This window comes from Psittacula echo (genome assembly GCF_963264785.1).
Source record: "Psittacula echo genome assembly, chromosome: 1".
In the NCBI taxonomy this organism is placed as follows: domain Eukaryota; kingdom Metazoa; phylum Chordata; class Aves; order Psittaciformes; family Psittacidae; genus Psittacula; species Psittacula echo.
In genome coordinates, this window is record NC_137735.1 from 35,854,981 (window position 1) to 35,861,618 (window position 6,638).

The window sequence follows — 6,638 nt, forward strand, 5'->3', positions numbered from 1 at the left end:
ATTTTCTGTCTGCAGTTACAGTAGTGCTACTGCCCTCAGCTACAGTTACAACCAGCCTTACAATTGTGAAGGCTATGAGTAACCACCTCCTAGTCCATGTTTTCTGGACGAAGAACTTTTACCTCATTTTCCTACTAGCAAAAGTTTCACTGTATTCTTGTACTGCAACAAAGTGAGTAAAGGGTTAGAAGTAGTCAGTGTAATTTTGCATACTGGTAAGAGTCCTGAAAGTAGAGCAAGACATTTTTTGGTAGATTCTTTGAATTCTCAAGATGCAAATGTGATGCAGGATATGCTTATTGGTGCCCTCACAGACCAGAATGTGCTGAAAAGATGTGGGATGGCTGCATGTATCAGCTGGTTATGGATCAGATCCTCCTCACATTTTCACATCCATAGGTATATCACTTTGGGGATGGACAGGGGAACCTCTCTGAATAAACTACTAAGCTCTAAACAACTCCTCTTGCAACAAATACCCCTGCAGTCTTAAGGACTTCAGCAGGGCATGGCAGATCCCAGAACAGCAGTCCAGAGACTAAAGCCCAGAAGAAGGAAGCAGGTATGGTGCAGGAAAGCTGGGCTGTGAGAAGGAATGCTCACACCTGACCCACTGACATCTGGTGCAAGACAGCCCAGCGCTGTATCTTGTGCATCTGAGCCTTTGTGCCAATGTAGAGCAGTCTACCCCTATCCCTCCACCCACTCCGTCGTGTAGGAAGCGTTACACAGACAGACTCATGAACACCATCTGCTTAACTGTAGCATTTGACTCCCTCTCTCCAGCATGTAATAGTCTGAGATGGTCTAAGTGCGCTAACGCAATTCTGCATTTTCCATTTCTATACGTCATGAAGAAAAAACAAAGTCAAATGTACTTTTCATCTTCCACAACTGCTCTTACTCTTCTAATGGAATTTGCTTGCACTGATTCTTAAAAAAAGAAAAGAAAAAAAAAAAGGTAAAAAGAAATAGTGTGGGAGCATTAAGTTTAACTAGAGGAAACTCTTCTAGTAAAAGTAAAAATTAACAGGCATAAATATGCAGAATACTGACATCTGTACAGGAACTCTATAGAGGAAACAACTTCGGTTTGTTTATTGGGTTGGGGCTTTTTTGTGGCATCTTTATTCATTCTACTATGAAGAAAGAACATTAAATTTCATGCATTGATGCAAATACAAGAAAAACTTCAATCCAGACCAGGAAAAAACCCTTCTTTCCAAATAGGTGAACTCACTAGCCATCTTCTTCCCATTCACATCCACATTTCAAAATACAAAGTAAAACATTTCCAAGTACCTGGGTTGTCATGTCAGTGGGGTTTATTAATCCCACATGACAGTGTGGTCTGTTAATTACAGACTATATTACTTACAGCATTTCTGTAGCTTGGAATACAAGTAACTGAAATAACCTCCCAGCACTGTGGGAGATACGACAGCTAGTTAGACAGAGGCACGCAATACAGTAACTCTGGTTCTAAAAACTGCACAGTGATGTCACTTGCCTCATCTTTCGAAATGAAAAGGATGATGCTGTTAAATTTATTTTTCACAGAAGCCCAAACTCCCACAACTGCAAATGCGGTCACTGGGCTGCAGCATCCCAGGAAAAGACAAGAAGAAAATCACTTCCCAGCAGGCTCCAACTGAGAGCCCTAAAGAGAAACACCCCAGCATGCTGCTTGCTCTCCAGTATCCCAAGGAGCTCATCCAGCAACAAGCAGGGAGCAGAGCAAGACATAGCACTCGCATCTCCTACTGCCAATCCCTGCATCTTAACAAGAGATCAGAAAGATGTTCCTCATGCACATGTTAGCTCCGGGCTATATGTCAGCTTTCCCAAAACTGGCAAGCAAAGACAGAAGGACAGGATATCTTTGAGACACATGGATACAAATGATCCCAAGCTTTCATTTATCTTTAATGCTAAGCTATCTGGACAATGTCCTCTGACAAAATAATTAAAAGTATTTTATTTTTTTTGCTGAACTTCATGATTAAAGTTTTGTTTGACATGGGGAAGAAAGGCATAGGAAAAAAACATGGCAGTGACTTAAGGCAGGAAGAAGAATGAAGACTGCTCACAGGGCTTATTACCACACCAGAACACTTAACCTGTAAGAAGAAGCCCCACCAGCCCCAGGCTCATGCTGTGATCAGCTTACATCTGAAAACTCTGAAAACTTGTTCTGCCCCACCACAGCCCAGCTCCCAGCCAGCATGCCTGCGTGCCTCTGGACCATCTCACTGATCCCAGCACTGGCACTTTCTGCTCAGAGGCAGAAAGAAGAGGAAAGAGAAGGATTTAAAATGCTAATGCTTATCTGAAACCATATACACAAATAATCGAACAGGCCAACTCCAAGCAAGGGCATAGTTTCCGATTTTCGTAAGACATAGCAGTTACCAATCTAAGAAACATATGAAACTTAAATGAAACACAAAAGGATGGCACATTTTGACACTTTGTGAGTATTGCATGTGACAGGACTGGCTTGTTTGGGATGATTAAAGCAATGCAGATCAAACCTTGGAGTGTGTACTTCTGAGCGCTCTCCCAAGCCTGGGCAGGCCAGCCAGCTGCAGCAGAGCCCAGCCAAGGGAAAAGCTGCTCCTCCAGAGGCTGGCAGAAATACATCATGCACCACCCACCAGAAGCTTGCTCCGGGCATCCACAGCATCTTGGTACCCCCTGGCATTTCCACACCCTGCTCTGTCCCTGGCTCTCCCTGGCAGACACAGGGAAGATGAGCTCTGCACAGGCAGGGGAACAACCAGCCCACCAACATGCTGGTGTACCTCATCTTCCTGCACAAAGCCCAGGCATGAGCCACAGATGCAATGAGATGGGCTCCCCTGGCTCAATAAAACCTGTCAGTGCAGGGTTAGGAAGGTTATGCTGCAACTAAATGAAAGACTCCCTTCAAAGACATTGAGCCATTCCTTTGATGCTGGCAATACTCTGCTGGACAGCGATGCAGTGAGTGCGAGACATGCAGCTGTAATTCCCTACCGGTACTAGCTGCCTTCCCACTAGAAGACAAGACTGGACTTACTACTGTGGCCACAGGACTCCTGCAATGAACACACATTAAATTAGTCCAGAATTCTATGTTTTGGTCATTTGAACAGCAGATAGCATTTGTAACCTACTCAAATACCTTGACTCTCAACTTACTATTCTAAAATCCTGCAAACTGGAGATCTATTAGTGTAATTGATAGAACAGGGGAGGTCGGGGGAGAAATATTAATATCAGTTATTCACTTCATACCATTTTAGTAAGCTATTAAAAAAATATAAGAAGGTAGCATTTGAAAACATTTAGAAAAACATACTCTTAAGTGAGTCTTGAGAGCCATCTGAATAAATACAGAAATCTTCCATGGGTGTGGGTTTATAACTATGATTTATATCCTGATAGCCAAGCAATGAATGCACTTTGTCAGCAACCTGAAACTGCTTTACATTTACGATTCATTTGCACAAGAACTGCTTTCAACAGTTTCATTTTTTTAAATTTTGAATTATAAGACCATTAAAATAGAAGAAAGGCCTCAGCAGTCCCCAATACACATCTAGCCCAATATTCAGCCTCCTAAAGAGGCCAGGAGTGCACAGTCAAGGAAGAATAAGGCAGCATTCTTTCCTCCCCAAATAATCTCTCCCTCCATTCTTGGCTCAAGGGATTTGCTGTGCCTGCTGTGATTCCTCTATCAAGTAGTCTCCATGAGACCTCTCTGCCAAAGGCTTGCCCAGTCTCCCCATCAGCCTATGTAAACTTCTTGCACCCACAGCACTGTCCAGCCAGAAATCCTTCAGGTTACTCTCTCTGGCATGAGGGATCACCTCCTCTTCCTTCTGAACCCCACTCTCTTCACTTTTATTTCCCCTAGAAATGATTTTGCCCATGCAAGCAGTACCTGGATGAGCAACAACTTTAAAGTGTATCACATGATGCAGTATGGCTAGAAGCTGAAGCATCATGTCACTACACCTTATGATTATGTGGTCTTTATATAGCAGCACAGATTTATACAACATTATTGACTTTGCTTGATTCGATGGGATAGTGGCTACTGGACATCTCAAACAGCTTTGTTTTTTGAGGATAGCATCACTCTCAATATAGAAGAAATTCAGCAGTGGCATTATTGAATACTGGAATTTCTAACCAAGGCTGCATGCACAAACATGCATGGCAAAGGCTGATCACAATATGCTCCTTCTTCAGAGAAGAAACAATTCATCTCCTAATCTCTTACAGTGAAGAATGCTTCCATCCCTGATGTGTTGTATTTAAATGCAATGAACTCTTGCCTTATTTTAACTTACTTTTGAACCAGGCAAGTTGAATGTACTCAAGAGATGCTACTGATATAAACTACTTTTTAGTGTAGAGCTATAAAACTTGTAATGACCAAACCCACACATTTTTTATATCAAACAGCTTTCAGAACAATTATTATAGATTATTTTAATGTTGAAAAGTGGTTATAGCATTGTGCAAAATATCCTGTCTATAGACATCATTAAAATACTTCAGCCTCCAATCTTGCAGTGGTTGCTCTAGGTTGGCAAATTCTTCAAACTGTTTTGCTAGGAGTTCACCGAAATCATCACTGCAGGATGAGGGATCTGTCTAGGTCTTTCCCAGTTTCATCATGATTGTGCCTAGAAACTTAAAGGAATCATAATGATAGGTACAACCGCAGATGAACTAAGAAAATTAGTATAACATTTGATTTTATTTTTTTTCCCTAAAACATGTAAAACTGCTGACAGACTGCCTTGGATGAGCCATACCTCTAGATTTTATGAGGACACAATGGAAAGAATCTGACAAAGGCACACAAAAAAGTACTAGACTGTAACTGAGACACACAAGAAGTATTCTTGAGGCAGCTGTTTAGGTAATGAAGAAAAAGAATGCAGAATTTTGCTATCCTTTAAAAGCTAAGCACCATGCAGTGCCCTCTGCTGCATATAGAGGTAATAGACAGAGCACCACTGAACAATGACATCACTTGATACTAAACAATATGCTATGTTGTATGTATGACAAATATTTATTTCCTTAATTATGCTTGTTTTTTAAAAAATACTAATACATTATGCAAATTTCGGCAGTACCAGCTTAGAGCAGATGTTTTTTACACTCTCTCTTCCCATGTAATATCCTGCATTCTGTCGGCGAGCAAGCTGTCAGCTCGCCTCCCACACCTACATAGTGGAAAATTCATGCTGAGAGCGAGCTGAGGCACTGGACGGCTGGGTGGGGGGAGCCTGCAGCACCCTCAGCATGAGGTTTAATCATAAGACACTCATGACGGCTAAACAGCTCAGTGGGACGTGGTCTACATACTGCTCTCGCTGCTTCTCCTAACTCAAGTGAGCTGCAAGTCCCTATCTCTCCCTACTCTCAGCTTAAAGAAACAAAACAAAGACAAACAAACATAAGGGAGGGTCAAACCTCTGATGTAATTTCCAATTTTCAAATAAATGTGCATTAGCAGTCTACAGAAGGTCCTTTGCACACAACATGAAAGAGGTAAACGCAGACAGTGGGAACTGTGAGCCTGAAGAGGATTTATTGATTGTCAGACAGAACCGAGGAGGTCTCCTAATGTGGAATACAAATATTTAATCTGATTCTGAAATCTTATCTGCTGCCTTTAAGAAGATTAACAGAAATTCTCTTGCAGCAGACTGTGAATTCTGATCCATTTCATCAACTAGGAATATTTTCCAGAAGCAAAGCTTGTGCATTTAAACTAGTTTATTAGCATTCTACTCAAAATCAAATTTAGCAAAGTTGATCGAGATTAAAACCTGTTAAAGGAAGTGAGGTCATAGAGAAAAAAAAAGTTATTTGTGTGCATACATGTTGCCTGAAACAGGCATGTCACACACATGCACAGACATGAAAATGTAAGGTATCTTATTTTACATGAGACATGAAACATTCAAAGTCTCCACAGTGTACTTGAACAAAAACCAGCATGAACGTGTTATGGTAGAAAAGCTCTTTCTTAAAAAAAAAAAAAGTTTCCCAAATTGATAATCTCTGCTGTAGCCTGGAATGAAAGGAGATATTCCAGAGAAGAGGGAAGAACTCATACATCCTTTTTTCTGTCTTGCACAGACCGAGTACAAGGCAGACAGCTAATATCATCGCTGTGCTTGGTTCTGCCCCATGAATCTATGTAACTGGCCAAGTTTCAGCCTTCTCCTTTTCTCCTTTAGTTAAACTGACAGGGAAGGGGAAGTACAGCCAGCTGGCTTGCTAAGGCTAGCTTCCCTCCCTCAGAGGAAAGTGAGGGAGCCATCCTTCCCATTTCTTTCATTTCTGCCTGCAAGCCAAGCTGATAACGTGCCAGATAGCCCAGTCCCAAGTTTTCCATATGCTTTTTTTTTCCTAGAAATCCATGGGCTCCACTAGGGTCTATCTGAAGTAAGAAGAGCATGTTAGACACTACAGTGGAAGAGGGGGAATACCTCTGTCATCTCTTCCTACAAGTCCCCCCATGACAATCCAAAGCGAGATGAGTTGCTTGGAGCTCCGCTCCATGATCATGAGCTATTCCGGACAGCTCATCTTGCAGCCCTGCTGAACGCATGGCATCTCTGCTG